Here is a 27,410-nt window from a genome sequence, read left to right on the forward strand (position 1 = left end):
CTCATCACTGCAAGGACAACAGGAAGCCATCCATTAGGGATCCACCCCCATGACCAAAGCACCTCCGATTAGGCCTGGCTCCAACACCACCACACTAGGGATTAAATTTCAATGCGAGATTTAGAGAGGTCGGACATCCAAACTATGGCTGATAGCATCTATCACAAAGGGTTGCTCTGAAGGTGAAAAGAAATAATTTGTTTAAAATGTTGACCGCAATACCTGCCACATAGTAAGTGTTCTGTGTAGTTGTTACTAATTATTGAAGCTTATAGTGATAGTGCCTTATTGAGTGTGTGTGGTTAGAGGCTGAGAGTGGGAGAGTATCATGGGCAGAAATTTAGTCACTGTCCTACTCTCTGGGACAATCCCCAGACTTCCCAAGATTTCTCCTTGTAACAATTTTCATTTTGGCAAAAATGTAATTAATGGGAATCCATTGCTGGCCACAGAGCATAGCACCAGGGACTATAATGAAACCTAATCAATATGAAAATGACAGCAAACTGCTGTGATATCTGGGGTATCTTGGTGTGCATGTGTGAGGATGTGTTGAATGTAGGTCATTGGTATATTGGTGTTGCAAAGCAGGAGGAGCCCGCACAAAATTTGGTTTGGATGTTGAGGCTGATGACATTGCTATGCACCAAGAGATTTGAGAGAAAGTTTGTTATTCACACAAGGGCCCAGTGAGGAGAGCTGAGCGGCCACAAGCAGGTCCAAGTTGGTTTGGGCAAAGCAGAGGGAGTGAGTCTGGGCCTTTACAGTGGCGAGGAGTGGGGCTGGGAAAAAGTTCCTGTGCGTGGCAGGCACCAAAGGAGGTGGTGAGGTCGCGGGCCTTCTTATCAGCCTGTCCAGATGTGGGCCAAAGGGAAGGGAGAGGAAGGCCTGCAAGGAATTGTCAATCAAATGTCAAAAATGAGGTCAGACTTTGTTACAATTGGTTATAAAGGGAATAAGAAATAAATCGCACATGGAGCCACTTAAAAATAGCCAATCACTGCCAGAGCAAACTGTTACTAACGTGTGAACGAATCAACAAAGGCACAAACGTACCATAACCCCAGTGGCTGGCAGAGGGTGGCCCCACTCTCACACCTTTGGCCCCAGGGATTTATTGTCCCATAAAGCAGCGGTCCCCAACCTTTTTGGCACCAGGGACCGGTTTCATGGTTGACCATTTTTCCTCAGGATGGGGGTGGGGGTCCGGTGGAGGTGGAGCTCAGGCGGTGATATGAGCGATGGGGAGCGGCTGTAGAGATGAAGCTTCACTCCCTTGTCTGCCGCTCACCTCCTGCTGTGCACCCCCTCCCCTTTCTAAGTTTCATGGAAGACAATTTTTCTGTGGCCGCAGAGCAGGGAGGGGGTACAGCGGAACTCTGCAGCCCAGTCCCTAACAAGTTCGGATATGGAGAAAGGTGGGTTTCATTCATTCATTGTACTCAGTGCTTACTTGGCACCAGGCAGTCCTAGGAATCTGTGATACACACTGAATGAGAGAGAAACAGGCCAGTTCTTGCAGGTTAATTAAGAAAACAATTATAAAGGTATCATATGTTATATAATATGACTAAGTGCTTTGCTTGGACAAGTACAGAGCTGTGAGAGCCCATAGTCAAGATGACAGCAGAGGAAGCAAAGAAGGAGAGAAGTGGTGATGGAGAGAACTGGATAGATTAAAAAGATGAGTGGAAGGGTGATAAGGGCCAAATATGACACCCACGACTCAGGCAGGGACCCCTGTGTGGAGGGCGGTACCATTCTTTGAAGTAGGTAATACTCAAGGGGAAGCAGACTGGTGGGGAAGGTGTGATTTAGTTTTGAAGATGCTGAGTTTGAAATGCCCCCAAAACCACTCCAGAGAGAAGTGGACTAGCGATAAGGTCTGGGGTCCTCAGAATAGCCACTGTGGTTGGCATCTTGGCTGGCATTGGGTCTTCCTGGGAGAGAGGGCAGTGCATGGTGAGGGCCCTGGACAGCACACTGAGGAGTATGAGGTTGAGGATGAGCACAGCAGGGAACCTCTGTCCAGAGAAGGTGCTGACGGCTCTCAGCCCAGATTTTCAGCACCTGCATAGGTGGTTTGCTGAGATGGCCTTGGCAGCACAGGAGAAGGCCAGAGTCAGGAAGGAACAATCTAAGAGGACACGCTTGTGCATAGTCCCTGGGAAATCCCAGAAATAGTGGGAGGCAGGTGGCTATGAAGCTTTCAAAGTAGGCTTGGGCTCCCAGCTTTTATCCTTAGTGGGAGAAGAGCAAAGAACTGCTAGGTAGTGTGACCCACATGCTCGCTGTGGTGTGTTTGAGGACACTGGGGTTATCTCTGTGATTTGGTGCTTCCTACTTTGCACAGATGGCTCCGGTCTTGGACGAGGTTGGGAGGAGTCAATGCCAGACATGGATTAAAGGCATTTGTCTTCATCTGCGCATCTTGGCTGGCAGCACAGCACGGCCACCTGACTGCTTTGACAGGTGTGGGGCCGAGAAGCAAGGATGGTGGGCAAGGCCATCATTCCCCTGACTGGACATGCAGTGCCTAAGCATGTACCAGCTCCAGTGGAGACCCACTCCTGGAGATCTGGAGGTGGGCTCTGCGTTAGAGCAGATCTGGCTTTGCAGCTCGTGACTGTGTCTTACTAGCTCTGTGAAACCTCTGAGTTTCCATTTCCTCGTTTTCAGAGAACTGAGACTTGTTCATGCGGATAAAAACAAACCCAGACTGAGTGCTTGGCATGCAGTAGGTGCTAGGAAGACTTACTTAGTCTGCACGTCCAGAATGAGTTGGATGTGACCTGTCTGCTTCCCATGGGTGTGCTTAGTCTGAGATTGCTTTGAGCCTGGAATTCAGGTGCTGACTGTAACTTAAATTCTTCTGTTCAGACACGCTCCTGGAGGGAGGATACAGGAAGGGTGCTATAAGCCCTGACGAATCTTTCTCTAGAAACTTCAGCAGGCCCTCTGCGTTTTAAAAATGTTACCTCACTTGGTTTCTACCCCCCCAAAGGAAGTGTGTGAGGGTTTCTCCAATGCATTAAGTCTCTCTGAGGGAAGAGATAACATGTGGACAAGGAAGCGCACTGGCTTTGTGCCCCGGCTCTGTCACTTTCTAACACTGTGGTCCTGGGTAAGACCTTTCTTGAATCTGTTTTCTCACCTGCAAAATGGGCATAAAGCAGGGTAAGAGCCAGGTTTCGGAGGGCCTGAAACGTATACAACTTCGGGGCCTTCTTAAGAGAAAGAACACAAAATTATAAATACAAAATTAGATGCAAAACTTACATTTAGAATGGGAAAAGAAATAAACAAACTGCAAATTTGAAAAATACCATGATCATATAATTCAGAAAATAGCGTACTTTTAAAAATTATTTAACTAGACAGATCTCTATAATGCTTTCCTTCCTTACTTTTTTTGGCTGATTACTCTCTGATCGCCTTTTTATAGGATGATAATTTTCAATATCCTTGTCTATAGAGAGAATAGAAAGGTATTGTATTCTTTCTTCTTGCATGCTGATCAAAATTTTTATTATTGAGAGTATTGGGAGGTTTTTTTTAGCTTTACTAATTATTATGCAAATTTTTAGAATTGTCAATTTTAGGAAACACTCTCTTGAGTTATAGTAAAACTTCAGGTATTCTTGTATATACTTGTATTAAACACTCTCTGAAATGACAATGTTCTTTAGTTTGTCATCCATGTCCTATGTTGTCTTTGTCAAAGTGTCAATCAGCAGATGTTCCAGTGCATTTGTATGATGCCCTCCTCTTCATTAATTGGATTATCAAGTCATCCAGGAGCCTATCTTTTTTTTCTATTTGAAATTTATCTCATCTTTTTAAGGACTAACTACATTTGTTTATGATCTGACTTTTGCTTTTGTTATAACTACATCTCAATGTCAAAGCAATTTTTATTGGTTTCATAGGCAATTTATCTCATTAATTTATTTGAATATTCTCTCGGTTCTTTAATAAATCACTGAGTGAATTGGTCCTACCATTTTAGGGAGTTGTTGGAGAGACTCCTATGGAGTCATGTAAGTGGAGAGGCTTTGTAAATGGAAAAAGGTTATATCTGTAAATTGATATAATTCTCTTGTGTCCTCCCCTCCTGCCACCCCACGCACCCCAGGACTCAGCAGAGTGCACCTCCCTCTGTAAGTATGCAGTGAAGATCTGTGAGTTGACTTCCTCGTTCGCTTTCTAGACCTGGAAGGAAAGAGGGGGAGGGAAATGGAATAATATTTATTTTTTGTTAGTGTCAGTTTGCATCATGTTTTGCTCTAAGATAAATAGGATGAAGTATAATACTTAAGATTTTCTTTAAAAGTTTGTTTTTAGAAAAAATAATCCCAGAATTTCCTAATTTCTGATAAGGAATCTTTGACCACGGCATTGGGAGTTTCCCCTGTTTCTGCAGCCTGGGCCATAGGCATCAAGTGGCCCGGCCCATTTGTTAATCCTCAGAATGTGTCCCTGATGGGACACCTGGGCTGGGCAGGTGTGGCTCACCCACATTTTCTCTGCCTGGTGTCTCCTCCTGCCAAGGTTGCTGTTCCCTGAAATCTCAAGTACACCTGAAGGACAGGCTTCCCGCACAGTGCCAGTGCTTCTGCAGCTTGGATTTAAATGGCAAGTCTAAAGCAATCTACCTTTGAAGGAGTATTTTCCTACTTGAAAACTCACCCTTTGGGGATAATTATATAGGAAAAAAATCCATGAAGGAAATTAATTGCACTTGATCATTCTTTTAAAATGAATAATGGGGCAGGTGTAGCCTTAAAAATGTCCTGTTGGCATTTTTGTTTGTTTTTCTAAGTGCAGTTAATTAAACTCTGGTGATTCCAGCAGGATGTTTGTGGAACAGAGTTATCACCCCCTTCTGAAAGTCTTCCCACTTCCTCAGGCAGAATTAGGGCTTCTTTCTTTCCTTCCTCCCCCCTCCCATAACACTGTGTGTTCCCTTCCATCATGGGACTCATCCTCTTATTGCTATTAATGTACTTCTGCTTCCTATACTAAACGTCAGCTCCTTGAGGGCAAGAACTACGGTTTTTATCGTCTATCCAGCCTCACTACCTTTGCACACTCACTAAATCCTCCTACCTGGACTTCCCCCTGTAGTGGGTCCTTGGCATTTTCTGAACACAGCTGAGCTGCGGCGGTACTCTGCACACCACCCTGGGGGCTCAGCTATTCCCAGGTAGATCATCCCTATTGTGGGCCTAGTCTCTCCTGTCCCACAAATCTAAGTCCACACCTGCTTCTCCCTTCTGGCTGGATAACAGTGACCTTGGCATATTGGATGGAGCCCTCTGAAGAGATAGCAGTTGGCACCCATGGCAGTGAAGGCAGATGAGCTGGTGTTGCTTGTGAGCTCAGCATCTTTGGTGCCAGCGTGCCCCCTTGACAGTGGGCTCGTCGGGATTCTCCTGTAAGCAGAAGTCTTGGCTATCACCCAACTGGCTGCTCATGGTGGGGTTCAGCTTGGAGTTAACAGTGCCTAACACTCAGAAGGCCTTGCCCAGGCTTGACAAGAAGGCTTTCCAGAGAAAAGATTTCAAGACCCCGGCCATGGGCTGCTGTCGGTTGGCCTGACTTCAGAAAGAAATGGCATTGAGCCAAGATGGTGATGAATAGCTCTTGAAAACATAGGAAATTGGGCTTTGTGACAAGTCATTTATTTTCTCCCTTCCCTCTATCCCCATAGCCACAAATAAATAAATAAAGGCCATTCAATATTTCAACCAATTGAAGAAGTAGCAAAAAAAACATTTGCAATGTAAGAAAAGATACCGACCCAAGATGTGGGTGACTCTTCCCCAGTAGAAATGATGAGCAGGTGAGTATTGATTTCTGATAAACTGCAACTCTGCAGTTGTTCAGATGGTATTTGGTTTCCCAGAGTGTCGGAGCCACTGGCCATCCCTGGACATAGACTTCTGCATCAGAGGGCAGAACTCACTGAAAGACCTCCCGGTCCGATCTCCACTGTTACACTGCAGACCAGGCCACCACCCTCTGCCTCTTGGACCATGGCATTTGCCTTTTCATGGATCTCTCACTTCTGCTTGCGACACTCCAACTCATCACCCACATGACAGCCAGAGTGACCTTTTCAAAAGTATAAATTAGATCACATCACACACAGCCACACATCCTTTATTTTCTGCTACTCGATGACGCCAATCTCTTCCCCACATAGGAGCTTTTTGCTCTTTTTCTTCCTCCTCCCCTCTCGGCACTGGACTAACTTCTTTGCCTCCTTTAGGCCTAACCCAGAGATTTCTTCTTTAGAGAGTCATTCTCTGCCTATCCTACCCAAATTTTGACCTTCCTATATTTGCCCTCTTAGTATCCTATGCTTTTCCTTCTTGGCATGTATTGAAATTTGTAATTATAGATTAATTTGTTTATTTTTCTTTTGTTTTTTAAGACAGGGTCTCAGCCTGTCATCCAGGCTAGAGTGCAGTGGTGTCATTGTAACTCACTGCAACCTTGAACTCCTGGGCTCAAGTGATTCTCCTGCCCCAGCCTCCCGAGTAGGTGGAACTACAGGCACACACCACCATACTTGGCTAATGTTTTTATTTTTTGTAGAGATGGGGTCTCACTATGTTGCTCAGGCTGTTCTCAAACTCCTGGCCTCTAGTGATCCTCCCATATCAGCCTCTCAAAGTGCTGGGATTACAGGTGCGAGCCACCACACCTGGACTGTTTACTGTTTTATTCCCCTCCATACTGTAAACTACATGAGGGCAGGGGCAGTCTCCGGTTAATTATATATCTAGTGTCTAGTACTGTGCCTACTACATAGTAGGTGCTCAAATGTTTGTTAAATAAAAGAATCTGGAATGAATTACTTTCACTATAATAACTCAAATGGGCTGGAGGTGGAGCTTAGATGCTTTGGGTAAGAGAGCTGGAGAAAGCCTGGCTACATAATGATTTTTATCTGTTGAGTTACATGAGGGTCAAGGACTGGGACTAAAACCTAAGTTTCTATCTACATAAAGACACATGCTTGACAGATAAGAATGGATTCCATAGAATCCAAATCAGAAGGAAGGGCAACAGGATTCTGAGAAAGAAATCACCCTGAGATAGGATTTCTGAACATCAGCACTATTGTTATTTTGGGCTAGATAATTCTTTGATGCAGGGGGCTGTCCTGTACTTTGTAATAATTTAGCATTATTCCTGGCCTCAGTAGCACCCTCCTCCCAGTTGAGACACAAAAAAATGTCTCTAGACATGGCCACATGTACCCTGGGGGGAAAACTTGTCCCCAGTTGAGAATGACTACCCTAAAAGATGACGTGGCACAGCAAACAGATTCCAAGACAGGTCTGAATGCCAGAAAGGAGAGCTGGTTCTGGATGCATGGAGGTAGTTGATGTTAGCATTTATCCTATTCCTACCATCCTGTGGGCTTGTAGGAGACCTGGAAGGTAGGCATTGGGTCGCCAATGATTATGATACTTTGGGTTGAAGAGCTTTTGCTGTGGGAACCCTCCCTGTCAGCTAAGCGTTACATTGAAGGAGCTATTTGCTCCTGGCTTCAAGGGCCAGTGGTTTTGTCCCATAACAGCCATGGCATTCTAGACACAGCTTCAGAGCTGTCACAGACCCTCTTTGGCACTGCCGGGATCAGGGGTGGTGCTGCTGTAGGATGGAGTGGCAGTCTTCACTGATTCCGAGGGAAGACTATAAAGCATTCCCAGGAATTCCCCAAAAATACTTTGGAAGGAAGATTTTATAAAATGGTTGTACTACCCAAAGCCATCTCTAGATTCACTGTAATCCCTGTTAAAATACCAATGTCATTGTTCATAGAAATAGAAAAAAATTCTAAAATTTGTATGGAACCAAAAAAGAGCCAAAGTAGCCAAAGCAATCCTGAGCAAAAAGAACAAAGCTGGAGTCATCACACTACCTGCCTTCAAAATATATTACAGGGCTCAAGTAAACAAAACAGATTAGAGGCACAAAGATGATTAACATTTGGTCTCTGCCCTTGAGAACACTATTTGTAAATATTAATTATCTAGTATATGTTAAGCTTTATGCTGGAGCTTGTGCTCTAATAGATGAGAAACATGACACCTGTCATTAGAGAGAGGCTCAGAGTTCAGAGACGCACTAATAATCTCTCAGAAAGCAATGAGCTATGATAACTGCACGTAGTACAAGATAAGGGTCCTCAAGCCCGACCCTCAAGTGTGGTCAGGGAAGGCTGCCAATTAAAGAAAGCATGGTCCTCCTGGGATGGTGGATGTTTGACGAGGTGTGCCTGTAAGGAGATCCCTAGGAGCTGAGCTTGAGGGGTGTTGGGTCTCAGTGCCCTTCCCATGAGGGGCGAGGGCACATTTGGCTGGCATGGGAGGCAAACAATGGACGCAGTGGGAGTGAAGGTTGGAAATGTGGGTCAGGGCTGGACTGCAATGGCCATGCATGCTGGGCTAAAGAGCTTGGATGTTATTGCATCAGAAATGGGGCTATCTGTGGAAGGATTTCAGCAGAGACAGGATGTGATCATTCTCTGACTCAGAACTGATATCTGCCTACTTTGACCCCCTCCCTCCCAGACCCACAACCAACGCCAATATCCTCAGCATTCAGGCCAGAGCCAGAGTTACTCTCATTTTCCTTTACTTTTCCCTTCCTGTCTCTTGCACACTCCACTCTTCACCTCCTCTCTAGTGTGTACCCTTCCAGGTGTCAAAGCTCCTAATAAGTTTTGGCAGAAACAAATACTTGACAATGATTTTCTGGGAGAGAAAAAAATCACTTCAGAGAGTGAATTGTTGAGCTACTTAACTTCTTCTGCCAAAGGCCAAGGGATCTAGACTGCGAGATTAGCATATAGATGACCTTGCTTTCTGCTCTTGATTCATCTTTGGTGAGAACACACAGCTTCCAAGTTCTCATTACACTATTACTCACCCACCACCACCCCCCAGCAGTGTTCCTGAAAGAGGAGAAGGGAGAATCTCTGCAAATACAGAAGGTGCAGCCAATTCTCTGAGCCTGATAACCCTGCCGACTCATTTAAGCAGAGGAAAGGAAGGAGCTAGTGCAGGCTCTGCAAGGAGCATGGAGCAGGAGCCAGGAGGCATGTGTGGCTCTCCTGCCCTCAGTTTCCCCTCTGAAAAAGACCTCTTCCAAATCTGACTGTCTTCGTAGCAGCTTAGCTTAGCTGGTAAGGGGGATCATTCCTTGATTCACTCAAAACATGTCGTGCACCTCCATTGTGGTCAGTTTTAAGGATATAAAAAATGGAAAGTCGCATCTCTGCTCTCAAGGGTAAGACAGATAATTGTAATACATTTAAGTGGAGAATGGAGCAAGAGCCTGCTCTCTCTTCCATGGAAATTAACTGGTCCAAATTGATTTCAATATGTTTTATCTTTAGGTAGAAAAGCCTGCTTTAAGCTTAACAGGCTGGACATTGGCCTATGCTGTCCCATTGTCCTGGGATACCCCGTCCCAGGGATTTGCCCATCAAGAGCGATGCATTTTTCAAGTCTCAGCCCAATGCTGCCCCCCTGTGAAGCTCCCCTGCCTCCCCGCAAGGTAGGCGTGAGGGCTCCTTCTGTATGCTCATGGCATGGGGTCCTTCATTTCTGTGCTTTCTCACTGGGTTATAGCAATAGCGACATGTCTGCTGTGAGCTCTTGAAGACAGGGGATATGATTTTCTTCTTTGAGTCTTCAGCTCCCAGCATAGGACCTGGCACACAGCAGGTGATCATTAAATTCACGACTGAATTAAAGTGAATGAAAAGGGCTGGGCCCATTCGCTTGGGCAGATGTGCACCTCACATTCCATGTCACTGGTCAAGTCCAGAGACCTGGCAGGCAGGCGAGGTGAGGTGGGAAGATACCTGTAAATGATCGTGTTGAGTCTTTGGGGAAGGGTCTGGAAAGGTAGATACAAACTAGATCCAAGTGCCAAGAATCTGAGGAGACCTTGAGAGAGTTGCCACTTAATCTGGTGAATTTAAGGAGGGGTGTTTAAGGTAGGACAGTGACACCTATTGGTGGAAGGAAAACCTCACAGATCCTTCCTCATCAAGCCCCCAACCAGCTCATCTCTGGCCTCCTGTCCCTAGGCGGGTTGGGACTCTGGTGACACCACTGGTGCCTGCAGCAGGAGGTGTGTTCTCCCAGGCTCCCACAGGATGCCATAGTCTGCTGGTCTCCAGGGTGGGTGGGCGAGTGGACGAGCCAACCATGAAAAACACAAACAACATGCATATAGTTAATGATACTGTATTGTACACTTAGAATTTTGCTAAAAGGGTAGATCTGATGTAAAAATGCTCTTACCTCAATTACCACAAATACACATACGCACACACATTCCTCCAAAACGCCAAAGAAACAAGAAACCCCGTAACAGGGTTTGATTCTGTAACAGGACCAGACTAGATGATCGTAGAGGCCCCTGGTCAACCCCCTCTGAGCTCAGAGAGGAAAAAGGACCAGCCCAGAGACACACAGCAAATTAGTCAGAGAGCCAGGGCCAGAAGCCAGTTTCCTGTTGCTCAGAAAGAAGCCCTTCACTCCGATGATGGACTTCGACAGGGGTGGGGTGGAATTGTACTACGGTGGACAAACAGCCTTGGAGACGAACGAATCAACAGAGGGGAAGCTTGAGGATGTGTCTGAGGGGAGTCACAGCCTGTGTCTGGAGAACGGAATACGGGTGGGATGAGCCCCCTGAAGAAACCTCTCTTCCTCTCCAGGGCGCCCAGCACCTGCGTCCTTCTCCCTGACCGCTCAGGGCCAAGTGCAACTGTTTCCCCATCTGAAGGACTGATTGGACGGTTCACACTAGACCATGCTGCACACGTACTGCTAAGAATGGTGGTGGCAAGTCTAGGGAGTATTAGAATCATTTAAGGGTCCCAGGCACTTCCAGGAGACTGTCCCAGCCCCAGTTACCGAGACTGCCGCAGTGGAAGGAACGGGACCATGTGTAATGTGACAGGAACCTGGGCAAGTCGCTGGCAGGAATTCACCCAGGGGACGCCTGTCAAGGGCTCAGGTTAGGAGGGCCTGTCCTCTGTCATGCTGTGCTGCCCAGTGGAGTTGTCCCAGCCGAGCTGTCTTCAGCAGTTCCCTGGGTGACTGGCACGGAGGTCCAGTCTCTTCCGGAAAGTTGAGCAGCCCGCCTCTGACTCCAGGTTTCACACATATTTTCCTTCTCAGCCTAGGTGCTTTGTATGCCTGACTTTTCAACTGATCGCACCCTGAGAGCAAGCTCCCCAGCTCCTCCTTCCCTACCGGCTGCCCCAGGTTCCACCGCAGCCGGAGAGGTGGGGAGCAGCTATCTTTCGTTTCCAGCAAAACTTGTCACTGCAAACACAGGATGGAAACAGCTTGCTATTGACTTGCTGCAAATGCGTGCTGGAAAGAAGATGTGGTATCAGGATGCTCCAGAGATAGGTCCTTGCTGTCCTCCTCTTTCATCGATGTTTGGTTATTCATTTTAGCAGTTAAAAAAAATCTTATTTAGGATTATTTTAATGTCCCCGAAAATGTATATATTTCAAAAACAAATGAAGGCACAAAATCATGCAGAAAATAACCAAATGCAAAATGACTTGTTAGTTGCTGCAATTAGCAAACAGATCTATGTTTGGCTAATTTGTATAGCACTAATTGCAAATATTTAGGGAACATTTACTGGGCCTTGTGAGCCTCGCACCGTGCTAAGCACTTTATGTGCAACAGCACTTCAAAGTGGACACTTTTATTATCTCAATTTGCTGTTGTGGAAACAGGCTTGGTGACTTGCCCAAAACCACAGAGTGGGTTGTCAGGTCCCTGAGGACCAGGGCCCTTGCCTTATTTCCTGCTGTCACCATTTGCCTGGTACAGAATCCTGGGCATAATAGAGCCAAAGAGATGCTGGTGAATGATGACAGTGAAGGTGACAATGACAAACGATGACTTCCAACTAAGGAAGGAGGCCTCTCTGACTCCATCATTTACTCCTTTTCTCTGTATCTGGATATAATCTGAACTAAGATCCTCCTCCCATTAGGGACTCTGGAAAATACCATCTCTTCCCTTCAAGTCTGGGAAAGATGAAAGTGCCTTGATTCTATCGTCGCCTTGGTATTGTTATCTGTAAAATGGGAATTAAAAAACATACCTTTAGAGGAAATGAGACATAAATGTACGACATAGATGTGAAAATACTTTCTAAGTCGTTAATCATTATACATATGGGAGATGTTTTTCTATTAATACTCTGATATTGAATATTAATAATGTTCACACCCAGCTGAAAGGGAGACCACCTTTTCCTTACTCTGTGCATAAAGCAAAACTGATCTTGTTTTCCATGGTTGCACCTTGGTATTTCAAAGGTGGAAAGTGACAACTTCAGCTTCCTTTCCTTTTCTTGACAAAGCTTGGCTTTCAAGTTTATTTCCTTGTGGTGGATGAGAAAAACTGATTTTGAATGTCAAAGCTGAATATGGTATTTTTGGTATTACAACTCAAATCACCCATAACCCCACAGATAGATGCCTTTGGCAGCAGACTCTCCCATTATAAATGAAACTGGTGCTAATCAAAATTTCGTTCTTGGGCCGGGCGCGGTGGCTCACGCCTGTAATCCCAGCTCTCTGGGAGGCCGAGGCGGGAGGATTGTTTGAGCTCAGGAGTTCGAAACCAGCCTGAGCAAGAGTGAGACCCCATCTCTACTAAAAATAGAAACAAATTAATTGGACAACTAAAACTATATAGAAAAAATTAGCCAGGCACGGTGGCGCATGCCTGTAGTCCCAGCTACTTGGGAGACTGAGGCAGGAGGATCGCTTGAGCCCAGGAGTTTGAGGTTGCTGTGAGCGAGGATGACGCCACGGCACTCTAGCCCGGGCAACACAGTGAGACTCTGTCTCAAAAAAAAAAAAAATGTCGTTCTTGGACAAGGGTCAATCCACAAAGTTTTTGTTTCTAAACTGTAAAAAGATAAATTTAGAAATTAACAGTAAGCATCTAGAAATGTTTTACAGCAATTTTACAGAGATATTTTTATGTCTGTTGAATCTAATAGTAAAAAAAATGTGGTTTGCATTTTGTTTGTCCTTTTAATTTATTTAACAATATATTTTTATTGCATTTTCCAAAAGTATGAGTCTGTGATGGATTGGAAATTAAAAAAAAAAAAGTCATTCACTACTGATAGTTTGAGAAGTCCTGCTTTATACCTTTAGGGCATAGGCCCTAATCCAATATGACTGGTGTCCTTATAGAAAGGGGACATTTGGAGACAGACACATATAGAGGGAAGATGATATGAAGAGACATGGGGAGGAGATGCCATTTGTAGCCAAGGAGAGAGGCCTGGAGCAGAGCCTCCCCTCACAGCCCTCAGAGGGAACCGACCCTGTTGGCACCTTGATCTCGACGACCATCCTCTGGAACCATGAGACGATAAGTTTCCGTGGTTCAAGCCACCCAGTCTGTGTGCTTTGTTACGGCAACCCTAGCAGAGTAATGCAGACATCCTGGACTGAAAAGAGCTCTGACAGAGCCTGGCTTTCAGAATGTGATAACGTCATTAAAGATGCCAGAGGAGCTGGTTTCCCCCAGCGGGAGGCAGAGGACCTCACCCCCGCCCAGCTGGGGGATAGCGCCTTCTTCCTCCATTAACATTGACTGACCAACCTGTCAGGGCAGAGGGAATGAGGATGTTCTTTGCAAGCCTGTCAGCTTTCTAACCCAGTTCCACCCCCACGTGCTGCCTCCTGATGAGTTTCTGGCCATAGTCATTTTCTCTGGCCTGATCTCCATAGCCCCGTTACAAAGAGATTTTCACCAGACACAACTCTGTTAGCTTTAAATGTATTGCAAGCACTGCACTGGGTAGGGTACACTTTTGAGACAATGGCACTGTTTTAGCCCAGGCTGTCATCTCCTTCCTTCTGGGGGCAAGCAGACACTCTACATCCACCACTGCAAAAGCCCTCTGGCCTCTGCTGGAAGGACAGGCCATCTGAGAAGGAAGCCATCTGTGTTCTGAGGAGGAGCAGGCAGTGCTGGCCACTGGGAGGCCATGGGGATAGGAAACCAAGGCAGATTCAAATGCTCTGCTTCAGAAAGGAATAGTTTTGTAAATGCCACATGCCATTCGGGCTGGAGGGTCCCTCTGACTATATGTAGAGACTCTCGGAGCCTTCTCTAGAGGCTTCTTGGGGACTTCCTCACTCACCTTATGAAAAAAACAATTTACACTTTACGGCAGTAAGATTTCACTGGAAGAACATTTTATCCTTTTTTCAATCATGGAAGTGGGCTTTGTCAGATGGTTTGCAAAGATGGTAAAGGTTGGTTGCCACTATTTTGTCTTATGGATCAGTAGTTCCTGTAGATCAGCTGTATTAGAATCGCCTTTAAGTTTAAGCAGTAAACATTGCTGGATTCCTACTTCCTGAAATACTGATTCAAGAGTTTGGGCACATATATAGGAATTTGTCTTTTAAAAATATATCCAGGTGATTATAATATGTGGTCAGATCTGTGCATTTCTACATTGCTATTATATATCTATATGTCTTTCACAAATATTGATTGAACACTTTCCCTGTCCTAGAAACTGGGTAGAGATGTAGGCAGATAGAGATTAAAGGCACAGTTTTTATCCTCAGGTGTCCAGTTTAATGGGAAAGACAGACTGGGAACAGACGTTTACCATATAGCATCATAATTGCTCGGGTAGAATTAGACCCAGGAGGTCTAAGAACATTGCATATGCTTTTGGGTGTGTGTGTGGAAGTGGGGTTAAGACACGGGTTTTCAACTGGAGGTGATTTTGACCCCAGGAGATATTTGGTAATGTCTGGAGACATTTTGGTTCATCAAAGCTGGGAGAAGTGCTGCTAGAATTTAATGGGTAGAAGCCAGAGATGGATGCTGCTAAACATCTTATAATGCACAAGAATGCACCCTACAACAAAGACTGATCTGGCCCAAAATGTCAACAGTGCTGAGTTTGAGAAACTCTAGGTTAGGAAAGGCTTACTAAGGATGAAAATGACCAGACACACAAAGTGGGGAGTTGGTGATGGGAAGGTTACTCCAAGGCAGAGGAAACAGCATTTTTGATGGCCCGGAGACCCTGAGCAGGTACATCTTGGGAGCTGTGTGACAATGTGCAAGTTGGCATAGGTGGTGAGAGAAGAGGCCAGAGAGATTGAGTGGGGTTTGGGTTCCTTGCATTGGAGAGTGGATTTCTCCCTCAAGGCTAGGGTAAGATACTGAAGAATAAGTGGCCAATTGCAAAAGCAAATTGCATTTTAGAAATATTACTCCGATATAAGGTTGATGGATGCACGGACATGGAGGAGTGGTCGCTGAGAGTACTCGGGTCTCCGAGCAAAGAGACAAAGACAAACCTTTCCAAACCCAGATTAAGTCTAAGAGCTGAGGAAATGTACCAGATAGGAAAGCAGAGGGAGATGGAGGGGCCCGTGGGGAACCTAGAGCAGCTAAATGACTTGCTCAAGGATGCATAACAACTTTTGGCAGACCTGGACATTTTGGCAGATGATATTAAAGATAAAAATATACTGTAACAATCACTTTGTGTCATGGGGCTGCAGAAACAACTGCTGAAGTTCCTAAACACTACGTGTAGTTGAATTTCCTCCCCTACAGTAAGGACTGGGCTGCCATCAATACTGGGATAAGTGTTATTTTCTTTCACATATCATCCCCAACATTTATAAATTTGAAAACTGAGGTGCAGTGTGGTTAATCTCATAGATAGTGTATCAGTTAGCTATTGCTGCTTAACAAAATACCCCCCCACCCAAAATAAGTGACTTGGTATTGCTCATGAGTTTATGAATGTCTGAATGTCTTTGCTAGTCCTGGCTGGGATCTCTCACATGTCTGGAGACTTGGCAGAGATAACTCATCTCTGGTCTGCATGGTCTTCCCAGGCTAACTTGAACATGTTCTCATAGCAATGGCAGAGAAGCGGTAGAGGAAGCAGAAACATGTGAACACTTTTTCAAGTCTCTGCTTCAAGTTTGCTATCGCCCCATCAGTCAGCACAAGTCCCATTGCTGAGGCCAGAATCAGGGTGTGAGGAGACTAAAGGCATAGATACTGGAGGCTATTAATTAGGGCCATTAAGTCACTCCGTATCCTCAACAAGTAGTGGCAGAGCCAGGATTTGAACTGTATTCTTCAGATCCAAAGTGTATGTTTTTTCTACCAGACTCTCCTGCTTTGATAATGAGAATAAGAGCAAGAACAATATGCATTAGCTAGGATTTTGCATCAATAAAAACACTTTCATGTATGTTATCTTAACGGAGGCTTAGAACAACACTTTGATGCTGGCAGGACTGACATCTTTATTCAAAGAAAAAAAGCAAAGAAATATTTGGAAATATAAAGGGCTATTTTCCTTAGTAAGCAAAGAATGCTTAGGCATCAATAAGAGAAAGATAACTCAATGGGCAATCAGGTAGAGGCCACAAACAGGCAATCCATTGAGAAAGAAATGTAAATGGACAATTATATGAAAATATGCATAATGTCATTCCAAATAAAAGAAATGCAAGATGTAAAAAGTGAGATACCATTTTATTCTATCAGATTGTTGGAGACTTTTAGGTCTTATGATACCCAGTGTTACTTAGGGACAGGAATAGGGGCCAGAAATAAGAAGCCTTCTATGCTGTTGGTGGGAGAATAAATTGATGTGATATATTTGGAGGGTAATTTTGGCAATAGTAATAAAAATATGCATATGAAGTTTGACTTAACTATTTTATTTTTAGGAATTTACCCTAAAGATAGACATACACAAGTCTGAAAAGATATCCACAGCCATGTCTATCAAAGCCTGGTTTGTGATAGCCAAACAATGAAAACACTATAAGTCAATTTAGAGAATGGATTATAAATTTTCTTTCAACTTTGTCCAAACTGGAGTGCAGGTGTCAGGAAGAATGAAGTAGACCTTTATGTCCTGACGTGGAAAGATCTCTAAGACATTTTGTGAGAGGAAAAAAATAGCAAGTCTTTGAATGAGATACACAATCTTCATTTGTATAAAATAGTGATAATATATCCAGGCTGTGCCAACATATAAAATATCTCAAAGGACATAAAAGCAAGTTAATAGTGGCTAATTCTGAGGAAGACCCAGAGAGGTGGAGGAAGAAAAGGACAGCTATACTTTTAACTTCATCCTCTTCCTTGCTACTTGAATGCTTCCCCCACAATCATGCACTACTTTTATCCAAGAAAACAAAATAAAACAGAACAGAGTTTATTGAGGTGAAGAGAGGTTATCGTATTTGAGTGTCATTTTCTACTGGCATATCTTGCTTTTACAGTTGGTCAATTTGCTCAATTAGCAATTCTTTTTTTACTGCCCTCATCTCCATCTATTAAGAAGACTTTATTCTTGCTCAGTGTTAATCCTTAAGAATGTTTAGGGATTGTTTCCAAGGAAACCCATCTATAACCAGATGTTATTGGCACAAGCTCCTAAGGCCACAGATGGGGTCTTGTTTCTTAGCAACTTACTTAAATTTTCCTATTTTAATTAAAATCATACATTTCCTTGAAATGGAAGGAAATTTCTTTCTTATTCATAGCAAGGATATGGAAGGTCATTTATCTCTATTCATGAAATTCACCTATGAGAAAAGGCTGTGGTGAATGTGAAGTGAAATTCAAAATGTTCACTCACTCAGGGTACCCTCTTTGTCAAGTGCGTAAATTGGTCACTACTTTCTACCCACTTTAAATGTACCAGCCCCATGTAGCTCTCTGCCTTTGGCTTCCTCAACTCCAGCATGTGAAGGGTGAATATGGACTCCTGATCTGTCTGTCCCTCAGGTTTCTTATCAAGGCTGACTGGACTCAAGTAGGGATAGCACATTCATAGTGTTGGTGCCACCTTTCTTGTGACCTGTGCTCAAGGCAGACAGCACTGGCCTCTTCCCCACCAAATGTTGACAGGGCCCTGTGGTCCTGTTCATTGCTCTGGGCAGCCACAATGCTGTGCTGGAGCTGCCTTGTGGGATGAAACCTGTCATCTTGCCCTGGCTGAAGAGATGTGAAAACATATACACTATGATAAGCATAAAAAGGTACACAATTGCCAATGCTGTGTATTTTCTGAAATGATCTACTGAGAAGCATAAACATCGCTTCTCTGGTATTCCTGGGAAAAAAAGGTACATTCTGAATCCATTCATGAGGAAACATCAGGCAAACATGAACTGAGGGACATTGTGTGAAATAACTTCAAAACTTTCAAGGTCATGAAAGACAGTAAAGACGGAAGAACTGAGCATAGTTAGGGATTGATATGAAGGCATCATCATATCTCTACAACTTTTCTGTTTTCATGGACATATTTGTGGAGGGCAATGTTTTTGTTATCAGTTGTTGGAACCCTCTCACTTGGACTATTCTCTGTGAGATATGGATGTAGGGTATTGTGGGAATAGGATATGTAGGGATAGAGATGTGGGAAAGGGGCTGTCACCCTAGGAAAGGCCTGTGTGGTACACCTTGGCATCTCTGGGAAGATGGAGGATCCTGTGAGGACTTTTCTGTGTGAGGGAACCAGGAGCCCCAAAGTTGGCTAGAAATGTAGGCTGTGACTGAGGCTCATCCGTTGGGTCCCAAGTCCCAGCTCCCTTAGGTGACTTGGGCAGGCTGCTGCCCAGTCATTGAGCTAGTGTTGAATGCCTTTCAAGTGCCTTTCAAGCTGCTGTCCTAGGTGCTAGCGCTGCAGGTGTGAGCAGGACTAAGAGCTCTGCCCTTGAGGAACTTCAAGTCTAATGGAGGGTCGGCAGGCAGACAAAAGGTAGAGCGTTAGGGCCGGTGCAGGGACTATGGGCATGCACATGAGGAGAGCCCATCCCAACTCAGAGGGCGACAGGGAAGGCTTTCTGAAGGAAGTGGCAATGTTCAAGCTGAGATCCACAGGTTGGACAAGGGCTCAGCAAGTCATAAGGAGCAGGGGCTTCCCCACCTGCAAAACAACAGGGTTGGCGTGATAATGATCAAGGTCCCTTCAGCTCTCACAGTCTGTTGTGTCTTCCACCGCTTACACAGGGGACACATCATGAGCAGGCAGACTAGTGACAAAGATGCTTCCTGATCAAACTCTAGCCAGGCTCCTCTGAGCTCTTTTTTTGAGTAGGCCTCACCTCAGTCTATACAGACTTGAGCAAACACTAACATAGTTTCTTCCAGCTCAAGGACACATCCCTAAGATGACCCTTAAAGTGCCTGCCTAAGAAAACTCAAGGGTGCCCCAAAAGTTTATTGTTTGTTCCAGCCAACACCGGGGGATAGGGCCTCTGTCTCCCCATCTCCATGGGAAGAGAGAATCCTGACTTTGATAATGGCCAACTAGCAACCACAGCTGGTCTAACTGCATTTATATTGGCTTACCCTTTGTAATTTTTTTCTTTCCTGCCTCCACTCAGCTCCTGCTCATCCCCTCCCTATTACCTCATTCTCCCTCTAACATGATCAGTCACCTCTGTACAAAGCAAAGTTGAGTTCAGTTCATGCTGGACTATTTATCCTGTTGCAATTGTTATTACTGATTTTAATCTGTCCTTATCACTTTACCTAGTGTCTGGTTTTGTTCATCTTTGACACTGAAGAGTAGCCTACAAGCTATGGGCACCTGGATGTCATGGGTATCAGGACGTATGTTTCTACAGGGAATAAAGGGCACTACTTAAAGGACGTGAAGGGCAACTTGTTGGCTACACAAAGGACTGTGGAAGAGCCTCTCCTGTACTTGCAGATTCCATGATGCGCCATCCTTCCTCTTGGTCTGGGTCTTTGTGTACTGTTCCCTTTGTCATCTCTTTCCACTTCTCCCTTTTTTCCAGGCCAATGCTTACTTTTCTTCATGACTTACTTTAGGGAGCCTTTCTATCTACCCTATTTTCCTCTCTCATCTTGCATTATACTCCCTAAAACTTTTTGCTAGGCTCCTGTTCCCTTCTTGTCCTTACCACCACCTCTGTGAAGAGGGCTGAGTCACAAGATGGAAGGAGCCTGGGTTCCCTTCCTTCTGCCTCCCATTTTTATGAGGGCACATACCCACCTCTGTTGCATTTAGTTTACTTCTTTGTCCTTCCCACTAGTGTTTGAGCATCTTGATGGCAGGGCCTGTGTCACGTTCAATTTTGTTTCCCCAGCCCCAAGCCTAGTGCCTGATACATATAAGTTTTTCACTAAAGGTTTCTTGCATGATTTATAATCCTTTTGGAACTATTATGCATATGGTCCAAACTCAGTGGTATGGTATAGCATATAAAGAATCACAATCCAATAATCAAAACAGCCTGAGCTATTTATTTGTGTTGCTCAAATGCAGTGAACATAATCACATTTCTTAAAATCTCTTTCTCCAAACTTTTATGCACTTAAGTTTATCAATATCTGGTTTTCACAATCATTGGCTCAGGGGAAAAAGCATGTAGAATCACATAGAAGGTTTTTATGGACCAGTCCTGGAAATAGCACACGTTGCTACTGAACCACATTCCTAAAACCAGAACTTAGTATGTGCCCTCCCTTGCCCTACTACAAAGGAGGCTGGGAGGTGTGCCCCAGTTGTATCCCAGGTGGAACCAACTGCTGGGTCAGGGGATATGCATAAGGAGCAAAGACCTGGAGCCCAGATGAGTGTGCTGTGGACAGCAGCAGGTGGGTGGCTCACAGGCTGGAGGCCCAGGGAGTGCTGAAGGAGCAGGAAGGAAGGCAAATGTCAGGCAGAGCAGGACAGGGAGGCTGGCTCAGACTAGGAAGGCTTGAAAGGCAATCAAGCAACTGAGAGCTCTTGATGGACCTTAAGCAGAGAAGTGTCTTGTTCGTGTCTGCTTAGGATGACGACTCAGGCAGGAGGTTAGAGGAAGAAACAGAGAGAAAACATTGAGGAGGTGGTTACAATGGTCATCACTATTATCCCCTCAACCCTTGCCAAAAAAAACAAAAAAAACAAAAGAGCTGAAGTGAAAACTAGGGATATAGCATGAGAATGAAGAGAGGGAGGCTGGCTGACTCAATTTGCTGCTCAGTTGATGCTGAGGAGAAGCGAAGAATTGAGGATGGTCTCAGGGACCAGCCTGTATGGCTTGGTAGATGGTATACTTCTATTGTGAATGCAAAGGATTAGAGACATCTCTGATTTATGTTTGTTGAAATCTTGAAGGAGAAGGGAAGAGGCCCTCAGTTCTTAAAGTATTTATATTTGCTAACTCAACTGAAAGTTGGAGTCTCCCAAACTCTGACGGACTCACAGTTCCCAAGCGGTATTATATTTATTTTTTGTTTGTTTGAGACAGAGTCCTACTCTATCACCCAGGCTAGAGTACAGTAACATCATCATAGCTCACTGCAACCTCAAACACCTGGGCTCAAGCAATCCTCCTGCCTCAGCCTCCCAAGTAGCTGGGACTACAGGCACGCACCACCATGCCCGGCTAATTTTTCTATTTTCTGTAGACATGGGGTCTTGCTATGTTGCTCAGGCTGGTCTCAAGTGATCCTCTTGCCTTAGCCTTCCTAAGGGCTAGGCGTGAGCCACTGTGCCTGGCCTACCTTTCTTTTATGTGAAAATGATTGAACAACCTTGTTGATACGTGAAAGTATCCCTTTCTTAGCCTATGTCCCCACATAATGGAAAACCTCAGTTTGGAATCATCCAATCTATGATTACATCATCTTTCAGGGTGAGAATATTGTAGAAAGAGTTGACAAATTGGCCCCATGCTTTCTGAGAAAAAGGCTTACCAGAATTAGCAGTTGAGTAAATTGAGGTGTGGTTGTCCACATTCCTCTGTAAACTTGCAGTGCTGTTTAAATTTTTCCCATTTCCACATGCTTTGTGAACCAGGGCCTGTGGCCCGAGATCTCATTTTGGATGAGAAATTTTGTCCCCCGCTTAAATGTTTACATTTAACTCCCCAAACTCAGAGATTAAATATCATTGTGCAAAAAGTTTCCATTAATCACTGCAGATATCATGTCACAGAAGGCAATGACAAAATCTTCTGGAGACTCCTGGGCCTTTATTTGCCATCATCATCCTTTTTTTTCCTGCCAAATGAAAACATTTATCTTCCTGTGGCCAGACTGGAATGATTCTCTGGTACCCACAAATTCATCACTGGCTAGCTCACAGACAAGTATATTTCTCACATGAGATTTCTTTCCACCCATTATTTTTGCCCTCTATCTAAACTAAAAAAAACAGTACATTTACTTTACTTTAAAAAATCCTTTGAAAAAAATGGCAGGGTGGGGAAAAAACGAGAGGGAGCCTTTTGACATTTTTAACACTTGGCTTTAATCCGCTCTTGAACTTGGACATGTCTCTTAATATTTCAGAGCCTCGGTTTGCTAATTAGGTTAACTAATTATGTTTGCTAATTTATAAATGGTAGTGATTATAATAGTAATAATAGCCCTGCCTATCCACCCCATGGAGTGGTTGGATCAACTGCAATAACATTTGGGAAGAAAGTTTATAAATTGTAAAGTACTATACAAATGTCATACATCAGAATTATTCAATGACATAGTATGAATTTTAGTCTTGAAGGCCAAATGTCTATCCTTTCCTGTTTTTCTGAGTCTCATGCATATCTCTTTTTCACTGACTTAAAATATTTACTAAGTTATTTGGATGACAGCATTGTGCTAGAAACAGGGTTGACAGTGCATATGATGGAAAATTGATGTCAGCTTCAAGATCAAGAAGATTCCAACAGAGGTGAGAAAATGGCATTAACATCTCATTAGAAAATAAACATAGCTCGATGTGGGATATACTAAAGGAATTGTATGTGGTAGTGAGTCCCAAACTTGGTGGACATGGGACTCACCTGGGGAGCCCATAGAAAGTATGGTCTCTATTGAATTACCATGTATGGGGATAGACTTGGGAATCTGTGTTTTGGTTTTGTTTTTGTTTTGTTTTCAGCAAGCTTTCTTGGAGAATTCTCAGACGGTCAACAGCATCATTTCCTTCCTGGATGTAAGAGTACAATGGAGAGAGTGCTCTCCATGGAGAGGGCTGAAGTGGCTGGGGAGGCTGGGGCTTGGCTTCCTGAAGGACGTTGGCCTTGAGGTGGGAAGGGTAGGAGGGGTCACAGGAAGGGCACATACCCAAGACTCTTCTTCCACTTCCTTGACCTGGCTGACCCTTACTGTGCCTTCAAGATTTAGCAACAATGCCACTTCCTCCAGTGAGGGTTTTCCAACTCCAGGAGACGGGGCTGGGATACCTCTGGGCTCCCATAGTGCCCTGTGCTGACTTAGCACATCACACTCATCATGACAATTTATAATTATTTGTGCACTTACTTGCTTCCTCTCTAAACCATACACTCTGTGGGAGGGGGCAAATGTTTTGCCTGTGCTTGGCATGGTGTCTGGCATACAGTAGACATTCAAAAATTATTTGTTGAAATAATGAAAGGTGAAGGCATTCCAGGCAGGGGCAACAGTGTAAAGCAAGGTTAGAAAGTGGAATTGACCTTGGTACGTTTGAGGGCATGTGAACAGGATGGTCTAGTTGGAGAATAGAGAGGAGTAAAATTGGCTTTATTCCTCCACGAAACACAGACTAAATACCTACAATGCACCAGGCCTTCACTGATAAAAAAAAAAAAAAATTGTCCTCTCTTTAGTGAAGAAGTAAGTTCATAAACGAAACACTGTGGGCCAGGCACCCCTGGGAAACAGCATAAGGACAACAGTGAACAGCCCTGTGTGCCACAGCAGCTCAGAGAGTGGACAACAAGCACTGCTGAGAGGTATCAGGTAACGTGACTGAGGCAGGACATTTAAACCCGCTCCTGATGGAGGAGTAGGATTTCATCAGCACTGGAAGTGGGAAAAGGGCAGGAATCTTAGAGCCTTTCCATGTAAAATCACGCTTGAAGCTTGAACCCTCTACCTGTGATCAATCAACTTATACTTGAACACCTTCAACGACGGGAACTTTTTGTCCCCAAGCACCAGCTCATTCTGTTTTGAATGATTCGTAATGTTAGAGCTAAGATTTGTCAGGCAGGCCATGGCTGTGATATGGGATATATGTTGGTGTACATGAGGGGGTTGTTCTGACCCAGCACTTTCGTGAGGGACCACGTTTATCTTCTCAGCATTGTACACACAATACTAGCACATTGCCTCACCAGAACAGACACCCGTAAAGATTTGGTGACCAAACGAATAAATGCCGAGAAAGAAGAGCAGTGTTCCTAGAACACTCTTCCACTGCAGCAGGGGCCTGGAACCCTGGTGAGTGGAAAGGTGAAGGTGGGTGTTCTGAGAGGAATGAGGCAGCCTTTAGTCATCAGGACTGAAGTTCAAGCCCCACTTGTCCCCAGTATCTTTCTTAAGTTTCAAAATATTAAGGGAGTACAAATGTTTTTGTTACATGGATGCCTGTATAGTGCTTAATTCAGGGCTTTTAGGGTGCCCGACACCATAATAAGTGTTCATTGTACCCAACAGAAAAAGTTTTTATCCTTCACCCCACTCCCCCCTTTGTGGATTAAAATGTCCTTTACATCTCCTTGTGCCCATGTGGGCCCACTGTTTAGCTCACAATTATTACAGAGCACATGCGGTGTTTGTTTTTCTACTCCTGAGATACTTGACTTAGGATAATGGTCTTCAGTTCCATTCAAGTTGCTGCAAAAGACATTATTTCATTCCTTTTTATGGCCGAGTAGTACTCCATGGTATATATATACACACCACATTTTCTTTATCCACTCATGAGTTGATGGGCACTTAGGTTGATTCCGCATCTTTGCAATGGTGAAGTATGCTGTGATAAACATTCAAGGGTGCAGGTGTCTTTTATATAAAATGACGTCTTTTCGTTTGGGTAGATACCCAGCAGTGGAATTATGGAATTGAACGATGTCCTCAACTTCCTTTTTTAACCATTCTATTGAATTTGTATTTCTGCTATCGTGTTTTTAATTTACAAGAGTTCTATCTTTTTTCATAAATGTTCTGTTGCAAACTGCAAACATTCTTTTATAAAATTTTATCCTATTTTTATCTGGATATATAAGGATATCAATTACAGTTTTCTAAATTTTTTTCCTGTATTTTTCTCTGTTTCCTCTGAGCTGAGTTACTTTAAAAAAATGTTTATTTTGGTCTCTGTCTTTCATGGTGAAGACTTTACACAAGTTTCTCGTGATCCTTAGCTATCTGTTTATGGTTAAGAGTGACATCTTAAATAGGTGATTGGAAGTCCTAAGTATGCATGGGAGGGTTTTCACAACTGGTGCATGAATTTCACTGTGGATTAATTTGGTGGGAACTAGGGCTTTCTGTTGGGAGAGTCTCAAACATCTGCGTTGATAGACAATTTGGTTCCTCCAGAAAACTAGGTTTCATGCCCAGGAAGAACATACTTGGCTGACAGCATTTCCAGAGCCAGGTGATACTAGCAGAATGGGGAATCTCACATTTCAATATGTAGACTTTCACTTAATTCCCTTGTTTTCAGTATAGTGCTCTTCTACAATACCTAGGAACCCCAAATTAGGAGCTGCTCCATGTCAGTTTCTCATGTAATAATCCTCCAGTTTCTGCCTGTGTGGGAGAGGGAGCTGTCTGGTTTTAAAGAACGAAGGTGAGGACTTGGGATTCTAACTGCTTGTTAAAGAGACTTTCAACAACCCACTCTCCTCACACTCACACGTGGCGGAAGCTGGCTCCTCTGTGCACCAGCCTCTCTTAACTGTGCGGCATGAGTGGGTCACGTCTTTTTGGTCCCCTTTCTGCAGCACCTAGTGTTCAGCTTTCTTGGGTCCACTTATACCTTTTTCTACTCTCCATCTTTCAAAAATTTGTTGACATTTGTCCCTTGTTCTTATCTCTTTCCCATTTATTGTCCTTTATACTTTTCAAATTCTTGCAATATCATTTTAGAAAGGTTCAGAGAAAACAGTGACAAACATATGGTTTCAATTCATTATTTTAAATAAGAAGCCCAGATGGACATTTTATTAAAATGATTTTATCCTGTCATGCCTGAGATATTTTTAACTATATGTCACTTTACAACAATCTAAAATATGATGCTAAAATAGAACTGTTTCCTCTGATAACTAAATTTCTCTCTGAAGATTTTACATTAAAAGGCAAATCTTGAATTTGAAATAGAGTTCCAGCTGATTCAATTTGAGGTGCCGAAACTTGGCTGATCCAAAAATATTTTCTGATTCAGGATTCCATTGCTACTCTGTTTGACTATGAACTGAAAATATTCTTTCCCTCACAACCCTTTCACCCTGTTCTTTTGAGATGGGCCAATTCTGCACTGATCTGCACAATGTTGCTTCTTTTTTTCCAGCTGTTTGTTTTAATCTCTTGGCCCATTACAGATGACTTGGGAAGGCTGCAGTCCTCTATAAGTGACTGCACACTAAATATGAATTTGGAAACAGAATGAAGAAACAGCTCAAATTATCCATGTGTTAAGAGCACATGAGTTGGAGGCGGGCTTTAAATGCCATACTACACGGAAGACTTGGCTGAATTGTAGAAGGCCAGAATCAGAGTTGGAACAACTGTTAGAAGGTCATCTCTTCTAACCCTTGCCCCACTGGATGGATTCCCAAAAATGTGGGCATTTGTGCTGTTCCCAACACTGGGTGATTTTACTTGTTTGAACATTCCTTCTGATAGACCTCCATTCTGTAAACACTAACTGTGGACTGAATATAGATAAATAATGTACTCTCCTTTTCTTGAAGAACTTCATAGTTTTCTGACATCTTCATATAGACAAATTCAGTGTGATCTTCATTTCATCAAAGGCCAAGCTTATCTATGGGTCCAAGAGATACATTTCTGTGGAGGTTAGGGAGGCCTCCCAGGGCCTACAGATTTTCCCTGTTATTCCTTGCTATGGGCCTTGGTGCAAAACAGAATGGAACTTTCTCACTTACTATAGCTCTCCAGGTATTCAAAGAAAGGGATGATGTCCCTCCCGAGTCTCTTCCTCTTTAGGCTACCCATCTCGGGTCCTTTAGCAACTCCTTATCTGGCATAGTTTCAAGTCCCCTCAGCATCTTAGTCATTCTGCATTGGCTGCGCTCTCATTCACTGAAGCCTGGTGCTTTTGGTGTGTTCTCTATGGCACACAGGACTATTCGATTTCCTTGATCTCTAAATACTACACTTTTTTTGAATACAGACTACCCATAAATTTGAAATTTTTGGCAGCCAAAGTACAATATTGATTCCTATTGCTCTTATAGGTCACAAATCTTTCCCCTTATGAATTGCTATTGACTTCTGAAATTTAAGTATAGGAAATTACATTTGCACTGTTAAATTCTATCT

Source organism: Propithecus coquereli, unplaced genomic scaffold (assembly GCF_000956105.1).
Source record: "Propithecus coquereli isolate 6110/MARCELLA unplaced genomic scaffold, Pcoq_1.0 Scaffold170, whole genome shotgun sequence".
NCBI classification, from domain to species: Eukaryota; Metazoa; Chordata; class Mammalia; order Primates; family Indriidae; genus Propithecus; species Propithecus coquereli.